The sequence below is a fragment of the Festucalex cinctus genome, chromosome 16 (genome assembly GCF_051991245.1).
Source record: "Festucalex cinctus isolate MCC-2025b chromosome 16, RoL_Fcin_1.0, whole genome shotgun sequence".
NCBI classification, from domain to species: Eukaryota; Metazoa; Chordata; class Actinopteri; order Syngnathiformes; family Syngnathidae; genus Festucalex; species Festucalex cinctus.
The window spans coordinates 23,309,532-23,327,897 of record NC_135426.1 but is presented as its reverse complement, the minus strand read 5'-3'; the positions used below and the strand labels follow the sequence as shown (position 1 = coordinate 23,327,897).

General features: G+C 42.1%; 1 protein-coding gene across 19 annotated transcripts in view; it reads left to right on the top strand.

Annotated features, from left to right (window-relative positions):
* ptprda (protein tyrosine phosphatase receptor type Da) overlaps positions 1-18,366 on the top strand; it is a 298,862-nt gene that overhangs the window by 173,148 nt on the left and 107,348 nt on the right. The window contains exon 1 of one of the 19 annotated variants that reach the window (XM_077500598.1): positions 870-1,179. The exons of the other annotated variants lie outside the window; for them this stretch is intronic. The gene's annotated coding sequence lies outside the window, so the exon portion shown is untranslated. Of the gene's footprint in view, positions 1-869; positions 1,180-18,366 lie in introns of those variants that run through there. 19 annotated transcript variants of the gene reach the window in all.

The following is an 18,366-nucleotide window of genomic DNA, read 5'->3' as shown; positions in this document are numbered from 1 at the left end:
AATAAAGCATTTAATAAATGTTTACATATGCCGTCGGTCATTTTTTTCCCCATTTTAAATTATACAAATAATTAATTGATTAGAAAAAGCAGGATGAGCCTGCGCAGTGGATATAAATTTTTGAAGACGTCATCATAACATTAAATGTAAAAAAAAAAATTAACACATGACAGGTGCGCTTCAAATTTAGCAGGCAAAAAATAATAATAATTTAGCGGGCAAAATATGTTGCGGAAAAAATGACTTTTTAAATAGATGATTAATCACGATTAATCAAAATTCTAAGATGTGATTAACCTGATTAAAAAAAAAAAATCATTTCACAGCTCTACTTAAAATTCAAACAAAAAATGTGTATCTTGAGTGTCCTTTTGAAAATAGCAAAACTCTTCAGACCTAATGTCCTCTAGCATGCTATCGGTGGTGAGCATTTTCATATTATATTATTATTATATATATATATATATATATATATATATATATATATATATATATATATATTTTATTTTATTTTATTTTTTGCTGAGGAACCTTTTCACAAAAAAAAAAAACATACCTATTTGCATATTTTGTGCTCTGATGCCACAAGATGGCGCCAACAGTGTCAAGGAATTACTCTTTCCTGAAGTGATCATTTAAAAACACGAGTAATAATAGATGCATTCATGAACAAACGGGGCTTTAAAAAAAAAAAAAAAAAAAAAAAAAAAAAAAAGAGTTAATTCCTGCAGCATAGGGGACTGAGACGTGAGTCCATTTTCATGCACACGCACAACCTCCATGTCAGTCTCCACAGTGAGCGAGCGAGCGAGCGAGAGAGGAGAGGAGAGGAGAGGGGAGGGTAGCGTGACGTGCAGGCAGTACTTTCGCAAGCCACAGTCTCGCCACGTTCACGCCAATGGAGAGCGGGACGTAGACGGAACCCACAAACCGACTCGATTATTCCGACTCTAAATAACACGAGACCAGCAGGAGGAGGAAGAATAGCGGATTTTCTTTCCACGCTTCCCCACGTTGTCGTTGTTGTTGTGTCTCCACTGGACTGCCGTTGCTGGATTTAAAAAAAACAAAAAAACAAAACAAAAAAAGCAAACAAATCAGAACAACAACAGGGCACACTTTGCCGAAGACGTACAAGAACGAGACGAGTTTGAAAGTGATTGCAAAAATGCTGATAAGGTAAGAAGAGCGTGCATGCGTGTGCGGGTGCGGGAGCGAGACCGCTGGGGCTGCCGCAGTGATTTCAGGTGCGCTCAGCTGTCACCCGCAAAACATTCTTTGACTGGCCTGGTGATGCCTTTAGGGGCACCCTTTTTTTTTTTTTTGCCATATTTTGATTACGTCCATTTTTTCTTTCCCATGATGACCCTCACTAGTTTGTATGTATTTGTTCAAACTAACAATCTCATTAACTCCACTTGCAAATAACAACATTTGTGTTTGTTGCTCACAGATTGATTTGAACCGTGTTTCAATATTCTGAAATGAATCATTGACAAGTTCATGGTCAACTATTTGAAGCTGAACTTTGAGTCAATAAACAGTCTAAAGTTTCACGTTGCGCACTTTCACAATCGTCATCATCGTAAAACTGCTTTCTAAAAGTATCTTTTACGGAGTTGCGCGTTGAAAAAAATCACCGAATATTTCCTGCCGCTTGTACGTGGAGGTCAAAGAGCAACTCTTAACAACTATTTCCGTCAACTTGGCAATCCTCCCGAGATGTACGTGTTATTCTTAGCGTGCTATTTTGGGTTTGTCGTCATTTCAAATCGAGTTTAGTGGCAGCAGTCCTCAGGCGAAAGTCAGCTGTGCACCTTTGGGGCCACTAGGGGGCGATTCTTGGACGCTAGTGTGTGAGCTTGAACGATTATATGACGTAAATTAAAAAAAGAAAAACAAGAAAAAGTGTTTTGAAGAGCTGGTGATCTCATATGGTGTCTGGAGAGAATGAAACAGGAATGTTGGAGTGAGGTTTTATGTATTTCAGATGTCCTGTTTTTCAAATCTGCCGTGACACATGTGGTTGAAATGTTAAGCCCGCAGACGACGCAGCGGTTTCAGGAGGGGATGCTCAACTCCCCCATCCCCTCAAAATTTCTGTCACGTCGGCAAGGCTGGTGATTCGTTGTCGTTATTCATTACAAAAAAATAATAAATCATTCAAGGCTTGTATTTGGAGCACTTTTGGAGGTTTGACTGTGGCCCACAAAGTGAAGTAGATAGAAGTGTGCTTGGATGATTTTTTTTTTAATTTTTTTATTTTATTTCATTTTTAATTTATGACAGTTACATGCTTTTAATTGTACTTTTTTTGTGAAATCATGTCTATTTTTTGTATTTAATAATTTAATGTATTTAATTTATTTTTTAAGGCAATTTCTTCAGGCAATGTGAATCTTTTTTTTATGTATTTTCTGCTTACTGTATTTTCTTGTATTTTATTTATTTTATGTTGCATACACTTTGGATGTACAGTGATTAATCAACTAATCGATTCTCAAACGAATCGATACTTATGATAATCCATGAATCATTTAGATATCTTTTTTTACATGTCCTAGTTTTGCAAAAAAAAAAAAAAAAAGATGGAAATTCAAATAACTTTTACATTTGATTCATCAATTGATCGAAAAAAAATACTCAACAGATGAATCAATTACTGAAATTATTGCTAGTTTCAATAATACATCCACTATTATTAGGCAGGAATTTATTTTAGTTCATTCATGGGGGGTTGAAGTCACGAACTCATTCAGCAATATTGCTTGCTGAACATGTATTCGTATAAAGTAAAAGCATATGCTAACTGCTAACTGCTAACTAGAGTCCACGGTTAAAAAACACGAGCGCCATTTTATGCACGTGAGAGGACGGCAACGCGTTCCGCGCATGGCTGAAACGCGTGTTTATTTGAGGGGCGACAAGCAAGAAAGCGCTTTTGATTTGGCGTGCGAGTGAGCGATTCGCACGGCGGCGCGATGAAGCCGTCGCCACTTTTACCCTCGCTCCGCTTTGGCCCGCTCGCTTTATTGACTTGGCGAGCGTTTCCTCCCTTTTTAACCTCGACTCACCGCAATAACGAGCTTCAAGGTTGACTTGCTCGAGAGAAACCACCGCTACAGGGCATTGCACATTGCACGTCAAGGGGAACGCTAGCATGCTAGCTAGCTAGCTTGCTTTTCATCTATTTTTTTTTTCCCTCCAAGTTGCTGAAATGTAGCAGCTGAGCTTGTTGGGCCACGTTTTAAGTCATCTTGTCTCCTGCCCGTCCCCGTATTCTCCCGTATCTTCGTCACATCTCCTCCACCATGCATGCGTCTCTTGTATAATCATCTTCAGGAATCGCCGGAGCGCATACACGATGCTAAGAGTCTGGCAAAAAAAAAAAAAAAAAAAAGTGCACATACGGTCTTAAATGTCTGAGTCGTGATGGCGTCTTTTGCTTTGTCACATTTGCATATCTCTTTCGTGATGCAACGGTACAAGCTAGTGATGCTGGAATGAAGTATTGATGGAGCGCATACAGTTCTATTGGTGTGAATCTGGGAGAAGGTGCGCATCCAGAATATCTTGAGTAATGATGACGTCTTCCCTGTCAAAATTCACAAAGTCTCTTGCATGGTGCAGATTCAAATGAGTCCACTTGGTGGAGAGCATACAGCACAATGAGAGTGGTTGATGACAGTCTGGCTAAGGTTGTGCGTACAGGATGTTGACAATTCATCTCCTTCTTTCTTAGTCCGCGCATGTGGATGATGCCCCAGTACAACTGAATAAAACTTGACATGGCATTTGATGGAGTGTATACGGTAATCTATGCCAATCTGGTCAAAAGTGCGCATACAGAACGTTCGTCACTATATGCCATCTTCTGCATTGTCACCATGCATGCGTATCTTTTATGGTGCACAAGTGAATACAACTCAGATTGAGATTAGTTGGAGCGCATACAAATCTGGTTAAGCGTGTGACCATTCATCTCCCTCTATTTGGGTCCATGCATGTGTATCTTGTATGATTCACCTGTACAATGGAATAAACACAGATTGAACACTTGATGGAGTGCAAACAGTACACTATGAAATTCTACTCTACGGGATACGTGAGTCACTATGCCATCTTCTGTATTGTCACCATATATGTACGGTGCAAGAGCGCATACAGTACTCAGTGAGAATCTGACTCAAGATATGCATACAGGATGTTCACTATGACATTTTTGTCGCCATATAGCTCTCTAGTTGAGAGCACCTTCACAATTGAAAGCAGCTCTGAATGACACTGGGTGGAGTGCATACGTCACTTTGCGAGAATCCGGCTAAGGGAGTGCATACGGGACGTTTGCCCCGACAACGGCATATCTCACTTCTTGACAAGGGATGAATGCCACTCGAATAATACTTGGTGGTGCGCGTGCCGCACTCAAAGGTGCGCATACAGGCGTTCAACAATGTGTTCCAGAAGGCTCTTGCAGCTGTTCTTTGATGGAGTGCCGGCAGCCAATTGTGAAGACCGTCTGAAAGGGGTTGCAAAATAAAACTTGGGAGGAATTCAGAAGGACACGGTGTAAATGCTTCTCAATTCGTCTTCATTTGCCGCTCTAATTTTGCATTCCTGCATGGGCGCACTGTCACGAGTCCGTGTAACCCAAGCATGTTCCCTTCTCCACTCAATCTGCAATTATAGCGCGCTGCTTTGAAGAAGCCAGGCGGAACTAAAATGACTTTTTGTGTCCGGTATAATGACTGCCATTTGGAAGCGGGCATGTGGCGGCGGCGGCGGCGGCGGCGGTGGGAAGGGTTGAAGAGAAAGATGGCGCGGTGGTGAAAAGGAGCTAGAAAATGGCTCAGGTCACCTCTGTCCCTGACCTCAAGCCAACACTCTCTGAGTAGAATCTACACCAAATATCGGGATACTCGAGCAACAAAAAATGAACAGGAATATGGATTTTGGACAGGAAAGGGCGGTACATGGGTGCTACGGTGTACCTCGAAACTAGTAATCGGATCATCCATCCATCCATTTTCTTGACCGCTTATTCCTCACAAGGGTCGCGGGGGGTGCTGGCGCCTATCTCAGCTGGCTCTGGGCAGTAGGCGGGGGACACCCTGGACTGGTTGCCAGCCAATCGCAGGCCACACAGAGACGAACAACCATCCGCACTCACAAGCACACCTCGGGATAATTCGGAGCGCCCAATGAACCTGCCATGCATGTCTTTGGAATGTGGGAGGAGACCGGAGTACCCGGAGAAGACCCACGCGGGCACGGAGAGAACATTCAAACTCCACCCGGGAAGGCCGGAGCCTGGACTCGAACCGGAGTCCTCAGAACTGGGAGGCGGACGTGCTAACCACTCGACCACCAGATAATCAGAACATGCCGGGAAAAAAAGAAGTATACAACAGAATAGATATTCTTACTATATAAAGTAGTTGAGGACCTGAAGTCATCCAAACAGGATCTAGAAGTCTGTGTTGCTCATGAATTATTTAGACTCTAGCTCGGTTCGGTGGGGGGGGGGGGGGGGGCGTCAGCTCCCAGGAATTTCATGCATGTATTTTGGCAGGGTGAACGGTTGTCCCCCCGGGAGGTACTCCAAAAGGCCTCTCTCTGCGTGGGAAAGAAATGAGCAGCTAATAGACATTAATGTGACTGGCACTGTTGAAACTTCCCAAGACCTGGAATACGAATACGGCCCTGTTACCAAATGAATCACTGCTCTGTATTGAGTATAAAATCCCTTTTTTAGCACGAGCACTTGCTCCGACTCTTAACGGAAGATGTAAGGCGGCGATGTCGGGGTGGCTTGCTTTCTCCCGTCTCGTTGATAATTTTAGGAGGCGTTTCATCGGGTTGCGTCACGGCCAAGACAACATCGGTTTCCATTTAGTGCGTGACCCTCCGCCCACCGTATTTATACTGTGCCAGTGTGTCATCTTGGCCTTCCAAAGGACAGTCTCTTTCAATTATTTAGCCTTTTGCGCCGAACTATATTTGGAGCCTCGCGTTCCGGACGAGATAGCAACAGTTAAAGTTAGCGCGTCTTTTTTTTTCGACGCACGCTTGGGTTACTCCTTGTTAAAGCTTATGTGGAAAAAAAAAAAAAAAAAAGAGATATCTTCTGATGTCATCTCATGTAAAAATACAGTTGGCCTTGGTCTAAGTGGTATTCCGTGTCACTTTTCCGACCGTGCTATCTTGTCTTCGCGAGTCTTCCTCTGGACCCCGAGGAAACATTCCGCAAGTGCCACGGTAACCGGACACCGGCACGTCGGACCCAAGCGAAAGGGAGAGTTACGCCGGATTGGGAACGCGAGGCCGCAGAAGTTACATGAAGGCCCAAGGCAACAAATGACTTGGGATAATGTTGCGGACTGACATGAGGAATGCGGGCAGACAGACGGCAGGTGGACGTTGGGAAGGAATATGATCTTTTTTTTAAAAATTGAACAGGTGAGAATGGCGCTTCATCAGACGTCCGCCAAGGTCAAACAGTCCAAAACGGTGGTTCTTAACACATTCATTGCCAGACCAGAAAAAAAAAAAATGCATCATTTGACGTCTTTTTCCGTCAATGGCAGTGAATGAGTTAACCTGGGTTCAGTCAAACCACAGGGAATTTGGTGAGTCAGGCTAAGGGGTGTGGCGGAGGTCAAGACAGAAACCTGACTCAAATGATTTGTGAACCCTCTTGGCCATCTGTGACGACGTTTACATGCAGGCAATAACCCTTTCAAAATTTGAATATTGGCAATATTTGGGTTTTGAAAGGCCATGTAAACATGCATATGGTCTTATTCGGGTTTTCAAAACCCCAAATAACAAAGCAACCTCGGTTACCCCTTTCATAACCCGACTTCTTGTGCATAGAAACGCATTCAGAATGCCTTTTCTTCTTCTCTTTGCTTATTTGATTCGCAAGGAATCTTGGTCTATGTAGTCACGACTTGTATGTGCAGCTCTGTCCTAGTTGCTAAAGCTGCCTCACTTGAATACCGTATTTTCCGCACTATAAGGCGCACCTAAAAGCCTTCAATTTTTTCAGAAGCTGACCATGCGCCTTATAATCCAGTGCGCCTTATATATGGATCAACATTGAGCCGCAACAGGTCTCGCTGTCAGGACGCTATCGGTGACCCTGCACGATCGGTGACGCGCATGCGCAGGAGATCCCGCCATCTTGGATCGCTAGCTAATACTAATACTTTACCTCAGAGGAAATAATAAAACAGCTTGTTGATTCACTTTGGGAGTGAATGGAGTTGTCAGAAAGCTAGTTTGTAATCTATTAATAAAGTTTGACTGACTTATCTGACTGTTTTGTTGACATTCCCTTTAGCGCAGCACCATCTAATGGATGCATAACGTAACCCCAGCCTCTACCGTAGCGCCTTATATATGGAAAAAGTATGAAAATATGTCATTCATTGAAGGTGCGCCTTATAGTGCGGAAAATACGGTACATTTTTACGTTATTTTGTACGGCGACAATGCCACAGTTTGCGCCCATATACACGTACAGTAAATACAAGTATATCCGTCCATGCTTCTGCCGTGTTACCTACCGGAAATACTCAAACCGGTGTCAACAATCATGACGCTCACAGTAAAGAACCACACTTTCTGGAGCCAGGCGGAAACCGACTACTTTATTTAGCGTGGTTAGTGACATAAATATGTTTTTTTATTGAACGTATAGTAAGTTAAAAGCGGAAAACGGCGTTATTTCCGTAAATACGAACAGGTTATTTCATTGAGCATGTAAACGGGAGTAACTCTGTCCGCCACGTATGTAAACGTGTTACCTCAATTGTTTTGTTTCAGAAACCTGAATTCTGACCTTAACCCGAATAACCCGTGCGCCCAGTCGCGACTTGTGGCGTGTGATTTTTTTTTTTTTTTTTTTTTTTTGTGAGTGTGCGGCGCCATGAACGTGTTTGGATTTGTTCAAATTGATGTTATCACAGTACTCAAGATATGGATTTGATCACATATACTGTAATAATATTCCTTCATTGGCTGCAAGTCGAAAGACAAACTCGTTAAATGGCATCCATATTTGATGACTCGCCTCGGGTGCGGAAAAAAGGGAAATGAGAGTCAATTGCCTCAGCTTATTTTAAAATATGAACCCCTAATGCAAACTATTATGGATTGCGCCGTAAACACGCCTCAAAGCTTTGTCATCGTGGCCTCGCTCTTTCGTGTGAGCAATTCTCCAAAGTTTGTTTGTGAAAACAATGGAGGAAAAAAAAAAAAAAGACTTCAGCATACTTTTTCTAGCCGTCGTCTCATCCCGTCTTAAAAAGCCTCCGCAGTCATTTGGAAAACCCTCCTGACCGTCCATTGTGACGAGCTAAGCTGCTGGCCATGTTGTTGCCTGGCTGCCAACATCCATAATGCCGGAACGGGGAATTAACCTCCAAAGTGCCGCAATACAGCCACGCTAAATGTTGCCGTTTACTGAATAATCTTGATGTGGCTCTTCTTCCCTTCCCGTTCCGTACTATCCTTTTTTTTTTTTTTTTTTTTTTGGTGCGATATCTCTCGCCATCTGCAGCGACCGCGTGACGCCACAGCTACTGTGTCGTCATTGACAGCGCGCGCACACGCGCACATCAGAGCCAAGAGACAGAAAAGACCGTCAAAATCCCATTGGGCATCATTACCCAAGCATGGCTCGTTTCCCGTTTGTAGTTGTTTTTCACGAGTGAATATTTCAAGCAATTAGCGAAAGCGAGGATGAAAGTTTGGCTGATTATTTGTGGCGCTAATGGAGCTGATGGCAGGTCTCCTATAGGCACAGATGAAGGAGAGTTATGTGGTTAAATATTGTTGAGCTTTCAAATATTTACATGAAAACTGAATTGGAAGTATCAGTGGGATTTTAATGGAAAAAAACAAAAAAACAAAAAAAGAACGCTTTGGCATGAGTTGCATCATTAGGTAACTGTTTTAGGATCATTATTTCGTGTCGTTCATCTATGTAATATGAATGGTTGAAGTTTCATAGCAGTCTCACTGAAGTCATCTTTGATGGACCTCTTTAAAAACACAAAATGTGCCTAAGATGATTTCGCACACTAAAAATAATTCGGTCAAAAATAACCCAATTTGGGATAAAAAAAAAAAAAAAAAAAAAGCCCCGATCCAGTCCTTGGGTCAATTTCACCCAGCATTTTGGGTTGTTTTACACAAAACAGCCCAATTCAAAATTTTGAAATTTGGGTCAAATTGACCCAAGTAGAGGATCGATCCCTGCCATTGGCTGGCAACCAGTTCAGGGCGTACCCCGCCTACTGCCTGAAGCCGGCTGGGATAGGCTCCTGCACCCCCGTAACCCTTGTGAGGAGTAAGCGGTTAGAAAAAAAATGGATGGATAGATGAGAGGTCCTCTTTTGACCCAAATTATTTTGGACGCAACTGTTTTTAAAGTCAATCGATCAACTTTATTGAGCAGACTCACGGTCCATAACTACGCAAGACATGATAAAATGATTAAAATAATTGTTGTGTATCTACTTAGTTACATTCTAGAAACATTTAGTAATAAAAAAAAAAATATAATAATAAAAGTAACCCAAATTGTTTTATAAAGGAACCGACTGCTGCTAAAGTCAATTTGACCCAACTTTAAATGTTGGTGGGTGTTTTTTTTGTGCAAAGCAAACTAGAAAGTTGAGTCAAACTGACCCAAGTAGCGCATCAGTATTATTTATTTTTTTTCTCAACCCAAATTGGGTTCAAATTGGCAGTTTTGTCGTCTTTTCAAGCTTGGGTTCTTGAAACTTTTTTTTTTTTTTTTTTGGTGGGTCTACTCATGATCGACATGCCTAGCAAATGTCTTGTTACTAAGGGAAACTGCCTTTCGAGTCATAATTTTTAAAATATTTTTAGGTGCGCAATAAAACCAATTTTTGGTTGAGACCTCTTAAATTATTTGACAGTAATTATTACTTTACAGTTACGAGTCTGACGGCTTATCCCGCAATCTAAAACAAATGTTTCAGCTTCCGTCAAGGTAATTTCTGACATCGTTAAATTCATTGTGTAAAAAAAAAAAAAAAAAAATCAAACATCTCCGCCAAAAAGTAACTCGGCGGGGAGGCGATTATCTTTGGAAATTAGTTCACTCGTTTAAAAGCTGGATGCAGATGCCAGCGTTCAATGGGAGCCTATTATTCCAAACGACTCTCATTAAGGCGTCGTGAAATAAAGCAAAGCTGGGGGAAGCGCCGAAATAAAATCTTTAGAGCGGCTGTGCGGAACCCGGTAACGACGCCGAGCGACGCCGTCTTCATTAACGCCGCTGACGTCAGGAAGTGAAAGCGAGCGAGCGAGCGGCTGAAAAGAAAATTGCATGCAGCTGATTTGGCCCTCTTAAAAGCCTTAAGGAGGTTATTGGATGTTTGCGCTCCGAGCCGAAGACGCTAACAATACAGTCTGAGCTTAATGATCGAGTCTATTAAAATACTTCACAGAAGGGAGCATGAGTCAGAGCTGCTGTGTAATTTCTATATTTTAACATAGGTGCGGATCAAGAAGCTCTTAGCGGAGCTGATGAGTCAAATCTGCCTGCTTAACTTGTTCTCACTGATATGGACCTTGACTTTACCTGTTCCATCCAGTTCTACAGCAATATAATTCCAGCTTCTTTGCTGAACTGCTCGAAAACATAACTGCTGTGGCTCTTTTTTTTTTTAACATCCGCAACCGCTTCGGATCAGACAATCAATCGCTCAATTGTACTTTCGCAACATGTCGACGCACGAATGGATTTATGGCGCTTGCGAGGATTTTTTTTTCTTTTTTTTTTTCTTCACTTTGGCTGATAGAATGCAATTAAGAGAAGTAATGGTCCAATTCCTGTAAACAGACTTTGTCCCTCCTATCATTATGGGATTTAAAAAATTATAACACAGACAAAATGTTTCACCCCAAGCGTTGTTTTGATTTTAAATACTATTTATTTGATTTTATTTTTTAATTGAAGAAAGTACAAGCTGCAAACATGAATGTGACTTTTTCGTGTCTTTAGCAAGTGGTGGAATTTTGAAAATGGATTAATCCTTTAGAGCTGTCGTTTAACTGAAAATTCCAGCCCTCTCTGAAAGCGAAATTATTATTTTTGTGTCCGATCTAAACGTTTTCAAACACCTGCGCTTTACTTTGGAAAACAGTGTTGCACATTTTTTTTTCATACTTTCTAACATGTTACGTACCAAACGTGTAACTGAGTCAAAATCCATTTATGGAAAAAAAAAAAAAAAAAAAAAAGTTTATCGTAGTTGACCCCTGTTATAAATTCCATGCAACTTTTTCATGCATCCTGTTATAATAGACATGTCCACAGAATTTTGAGCTATTATTTTGTGTGTGGGGAGGGTAAATTTGCCGTCGATCTTTAACACTTTGACCGCCAAAAACGTTTAATAACGATCAGTAAAATCACAACGTATGCCACCATAAACAGCAAATGACGTTAACTAAGTTTTTTTTTGTTTTTTGTTTTTTTTTCTCTCAGTGCGGCTATGTGCAGTGCTGCCTGGTCAATGGGTTGTGGAATCAAAAGCACTCTAACTATGGCCAGCAGATGGAAGCGTTGTATCCCTTTTCGTGAATGATCAAAGCCTTTGTCATATCAAAGTTTTTGTTGTTTTTTTTTTTGATAACGTGTGGCAGTAAAAGAGTTAATCAGCCCCACAAAGTACCATGGGGACTGTTAAGCATCTGGACCATGTGGAACTATTTCAAGTGTTTAAGATCCAGGGAGATCGGGTAGAGATTAGATGAGCTTTTGTCCATCCAGGGAAACATGCATCTCAGAAGCCCCCCAGGGCCTTACCAACACCGAAGGTGGCCTTCATTTACATCTCCCATCAGCCCCTCCCTCTGTATTTCATTATTACCATGGCCGCCGCTGGTGAAAATCAGACGGCTGTCAAACGCTGTTGAACCACATAGGCGGCTACTGCAATATGTGCTGTTTTTCAAATGTGGCCCCATTTTATAAGTGCCATATGATAACCTCGGTGGATTCACGTGCTGTTTGGAGACTGCCCAAAACATCCGCGCGCCAGTGATGGAACATACGCATTCAAATTCCATCTCCCGCATCAGTACGTCCAGTCCCGGCCAGGACGGCATCTATAAATCGCCGGCCATTATTTTCGATTAACCGCACCGCGCGTTGACTCGTTTTCAACCCGTTTTTACCCGCCTGCCGACCTCGGCGTTTGGAGAAATGATAACGCGGGCCGGCAAAAACCGGCGGCACAAAAAAGCCCGCTGTTGGGCCATCTTATTAACGGTGCGATAACACAAGTCATCCCTGGTGGCATATCCAATGTTAGGGGCTGAAAAGCAGGGTGGCGTCCATGTGGGTGCAAAAAGGGACAGTTAATCACTGACTCGTCTGCGAACTTGGAGTAAAGTAGGACGGGAGAATAAGAAATACAATTCCGAGTATAAGGACCAGGTGCTGTTGAGAATGGTAAAAACGTACAAATACAATATATGCCCTATATCTGACCTGCTCAGGCAAAAAGGTCCGCATGCCACAATGTTGCGTAATTTACAAAAGGAGATCAGATGGTTTAAATTTAGATTTTTTTTTTTTCCCTCAAAAAATGCTTTCCTTGAGATTTCTATTTTCATTACCCAGTAGCCCAAAGGTTAAGATTGTAGTCGAAGTATATGAAATGAAGTGATGAATAAGCAGTTATGTTTCTACTGTAGCTCGCGCGTCGTGGGAAACCTACCTCAAAATAACCCATAGTTCATGGCCTCCAACATTATTTCACAAATGATTTATGTAAATGCACATAGCAACCGATAAAAGCACGAAATTGAACAGAAGACAGACGCACGGCCATGTTGTCTAACGACGACTTTAGATTCCCTTCCTTACCTTATAGCAGAAGCAAATGTTAGGGAGTCAGAACGCCGGTGAATGTCTGTGTTCCTAATATTGTTAACTCATTTGCTCCCAATAACGTGTAAATACGTTTTTTTAATGTAAGTGTCCCAAAGACGTATTTATACGTTTTTTTTTGTTTTTTGTTTTTTCATGCTAGAGCATACAGAAGGCTTTGATGCAGCCTCTCAACTGCAAAGAACGGTTGCAGAAATGGTAGTTATTACACAAACGGCCAGCAAGGTGGCAGCAGAGCAACGGAGATCAACCAGAGCCATCTAGAAAAAAAAGCTCAATTACTTACAATTTTAAATAATTTGTGAAAACTGATGAAACTTAGCTCTCTTCTAATACTAATTGCTGCAAAACGGAAACAGATAGAAACATACTTTTTTTTCCTGAGGAAAGAAGAGACTTTAATCTTTCTTTTGATAGGTTCCATGCTTTTATAGCAATAGAACACAATATTCTGTGGGCCTTGCAAAATCAGTCAAAATCCAGTAAAACAGCCGGGAGAGAACGGGATTGCTTCTGTCAAAATGGCGCCGAGTGAATGAGTTAATTGAACGTATTCATGTACTACACGTAGCAAGTTGTGTCGATCACGAGGGTCCTTTGTGTCCATACGAGCAATTTCCAACAGAGCAGAGTAACAATACTGCATAGCAAGTCGGTATTTAGTGGAAACGATTTCAAATGCCTACTTTGTAGTTATGTACTGTAAACAATGCAATGTTTTAATCACTCCTCAACGTCCTCATCATTTGCGACAACCCGACATGCAATTGTTTTGATTGGCCTTCAAAAGTGAGTTCGAAAGGTGAAAGTACTTGGACTGCCTGTCTCTTGTTTTGACAGGAAGCAAATTGTTGTGTCCAAGAAATAACTCCTCTTAGAGCTTAATGAGTTTATTGGGAATCAATACTTTTTTTTTTTTTTCCCCGTCGGCCCACAGGCGACACACAAGGGTTGTGACCCCCGAGTGCGGTTCTTAAATGCTGCAACTGATCGGGTCACTGAGGCGGGATGCCCCGCTTTTGTATCTTTGTGTAAGCAAAGGGGGAACCTTCTCTTGATCAGGTCCTGGGAGCTAAGTATTGGGATTTGGGACTGGACCCCAAAGGAACTTAATCGAATTCTACTGCGTGAACAACCACATACTCAACAAACAAACTGTATTCTTTTTTTTTTTTCATTGTTGCGGGCTTCTGAATCCTATTCCAGCCAGATCGAGTTGAAAGGCAGACTGGAGCCTGGACTGGTCGATCAGCCGCAGGGCACTTGTTCAAGATACAAGGTTGATCCAGGTAGATTAAAGTCTCCTGTTTGAGCAAACGCGAAACCAACGTTGACTCGCGCGCCGCAACAACTGTTGTTTTTGTTATTCTTATCCCCGCTGACTTGGGGCAAAAAGGCAGACATTACCCTGGACTTGGTACATGCAAATGCTGCATTTCCTGGTATGCAACCTGCGCCAGCTGTAAAAGTTAACGATGACGTTAGGGCTGGGTATTGCCGGCAACCTCACGATACGATACGTATCGCGATACCAGGGGTCACGATACGATAGGTATCGCGATACCTATCGTATCCCAATACATGATCTCCAAGGCGATACGTATCGCGATATTTTACATTTATTTCTTTGCATTTTAGAATAACAGTCATACGTACACCTAAAGGGTATGTTTATTATGCTGGATGACAAAAATCTTTTTGTTAGTAGCTCTTCTGGTTTACCACCAAGCGGCATGCCTGCTCTAAATGTGTACGCACTGCAGAGCAGGGAGCAGTTTTCACGGAACACCAGGAAAATTTATTATTAAGTATGAGCCGATATGAGCAAAAATATCAAAGTATTAAAATTACAGCTCTAAAATGTGCTCATTTGAAAAAATTGGGGGAAATAAAAACAGTATTTTTTTTCATCTAACACGTTTTTATTTTATTTTTTTAAACAAAATATAGGAAAATTGGTACATTGAGACGTGCCATGTTAAGTTTATAAGTCAATAAATGTTGATATTCTTCCTCTGCTTTAATTGTTCTTAGCAAGACACATTGTCCAATCACTGGTGAGCTTTTTTTTTTTTTTTTGCATTAATTGAAGTCAATTAACTTCAAAGACGCTGCTGGTTTTTATTTTTTATGTGCAACGTAAGCTGCAAAGGCAAACGTTAGCTGCCCATTTTAAGTTAACGAGCAATATCGATTCTGACGCCTGCGTATCGATACGTGTATTGTAATGAGGCCCGCAAAGATATATTGCCATATCCATTTTTTTTTAGCACACCCCTAACTATGACCCACAATACCAAGGTCAAAACAACCGTTGCAGTGATTGTGAACAAATAGAAAGTATATTTATTTATCTCCCTTGAAGCAAAGCACGACTCCAAATTCGACACGCATGTTCCTCTTTGTCACCTCGGCGTCAAGGGTTGAAAGATTGGACGTTGTTTTCCGGTGACGAGATTTCTCTAAGCAGGATTCACGTCGTGAGAGGATTTGGGTTCCAAAGTCGTTTTGTTTTTTTTTTGCAATGATTTTTATTCAGGGCCTTTGGAGTCAAACAGCAGGGTGGAAAGCGGCGGCGGCGGACGAGGAACCGCCAACCTCGTGTAGAACCCATTCAAGCTCAGACGGAGGGTGCCGGATGCTTTTTTTTTTTTTTTTCCGGATGCTTCTATTCCCATCCGAGCTCCTGAATAGTCAACAGTTGAATCGGTCGAGCGTTTGGCTTGTCTGGAAACGTGTGATCCTGTCTTGCTGAGCCTTGTTTGTCAAAACAAAACAAAACAAGGAAACCGCTTCTGTGTCAAACATCCAAAAATCACATGAAGTGTGTGTATTTTTGCCATTCTGACACGCAGCAGAAGGAACGGAGTTTCTCCGGCGACAGCGGAAAAGGGGCCGGCTGCCAGCTCTAGTCGGGCATGTGAGCTCAATAAAGCACACTGTATTGATTTGCTATTTACTAAGTTCGACATTATTTGTTTTGGATGCAGGGAAAGTTGTTTGGAAAATGATTTTTTCGCTCTGCCGTTCAGACTGTGAAATAAATGGCTCGACAGATCATCAATGACCGCTGAGTATGATAGTAAATGGCTCGGTATTGATCTTCTTTTTTTTTTTTTTTTTTGATCTGGCGAGCAGTTACGCTTAAAGCGGGACCAAGCACTCTCGCGGGTATTGGATTTGTGTCCAGCCTGCTATCAAACGTGAAAATAAGGATTTATTTTTCCCCCGAGTGATGCTTATATGAGAGATTCCGCGAGATAAATGGAGATGGGTAAATGATATACATCACGCCGTTTCATATCGCTCATGACGGCCAACGTAATACCAACCCTCCTCAAAAAAAAAAAAAAAAAAAAAGGCAGTTTGTTTACTGCCTTGGAAATCAATGGCCGAGGTCCCGCTGTCACTCACAGATGGCACTTCCTTTGAGGGGAGAAAAAAAAAAGAGCCGAGCCAGTGACGCGTTATAATGCGCTGGCAAGGCGGCGGCCATTTTGCACAACCTCCGGAGGCACTGATCGTCACAGAGAGGCGCGAGCGCCGTCTTGGCAGCGCAGGGGCCCCCAGGCTCCGAGTAGTAAGCGATAGCTGAGTTGGAGCTCGTCGTGCCAGATGCTTATCGCTGTTGACATCTGTCGACGCCATTTCCCCCACTCTCTTGTACGGACAAGTGTGACCTTTTATCTTTTTGCGCTTTTGCGCTCCATTCGTTACAAATCTGAAGATTGTTTTGCTTTTTCTTTGGCTTTTCACTACGCTTATAACAAAAAGCCACGGTAAACCGGTTTCAGCAATTTGTCGTCTCACGCCTCACAAGTAGATCAACGCCCACGTTGTCTTTTGACTGAGTCACCTCTCAGATCCAAAATCAACAGTTTGCTTCCATTTGCCGCCGTGCTTTGCGCACCGTTTTATATAATGCCCACCCTCGGCCTCCCTCATGATGCACGCAGTTGTTTTCGTAGCTGTCGGCGTGTCCGCCCCGTATAATACGCGAGGTTGGGGACATACAGTGTGTTGCACCTATGAAAATCAGCCCCGGAAAAAACGAGGGAGGGGGGCGGCGGTTGTGATGTTGCACGTGTATGTGCAGTCTAATTAGGTGTATTAGCCTCACTGGGCATTGGCCAGCTGGGAGCATCTGGGTTCTTCGTGCAACACACACACACACACACACACACACACAATTAGAAACGATATCCAACAGTATGATAAGAGAGTGTAGGTCAGGCATGACGGGGTCATATGTGCAGCTATTTTGGTCTGGCACATTCTCAGCCTCGCTCACATCGCAACCCCCTCTTTGCGCTGCTCCCTGTTTTGAGCCAACACCGAGACTGACTGGGATGTCCACTCCCAAGCGCCTTTGCTCTCATTTCAAAATGTCCCCATAAGACCAAAAGAATTTAGTCGGGGTGTAACGGTACACCTTGTTTTAGTTTTGGTCACATTTTCAACAGTACAGTACAAGATAGATAAGTGTACCAATTAGGGGTGTGCTCAAAAAAGCGATGCGCCAATATATCGTTGCGGGCCTCATTACGATACACGTATTGATACGCAGGCGTCAGAATCGATATTGCTTGTTAACGTTTGCCGTTGCAGCTTGCATTGTAGCTAAAAAATAAAAACCAGCAGCGTCTTTGAAGTTAATTGACTTCAATTAATGCAAAAAATAGCTCACCAGTGATTGGACACTCTGTCTTGCTAAGAAAAATTAACGCAGAGGAAGAATATTCATATTTATTTACTTATAAACTTAACATTGCACATGTCTTAATGTACCAGTTTTCCGATATTTTGTTTAAAAACGAAGTAGAAAGTTTTACATGAAAAAAAATGCTGTTTTTGTTTCCCCAAATATTTAAAATAAGCACATTTTAGAGCTGTAATTTTAATACGTTGATATTTTTTCTCATATCGGCTCATGCCTATTAATAATTGTTCCCGGTGTGTCAGTGAAAGCTGCAAATTTAGACCAGGCACGCCGCTTTGGTGGTAAACCAGAAGAGCTGCTAACAAAAATAATTTTTTTGTCATTCAGCATAACAAACATATCCTTTAGGCATACATACGACTATTAAAAAATGCAAGAAAATTAATGTGACATATTGAGATACGTATCGCCGTGAAGATCAAGTATTGGAACACACATGTATCGCGATACGTATCGTATCGCGGCCCCTGTATCGCGATACGTATCGTATCGTGAGGTTGGCGGCAATACCAAGTACCAATAATGACTTGTGAAATGCAATCATGAGCCATGACATCCTCTAGTCAGGGACCATCTGCACTACAGTTATACTTAGTATTCGTCTCTTAACTCTTTTACTGCCATGTTATCAAAGAAAAACTTTGATCTGACAGAAGCTTTGATCATTGACGAAAAAGAGATGCAATGCTTCCATCTCCTGGCCACA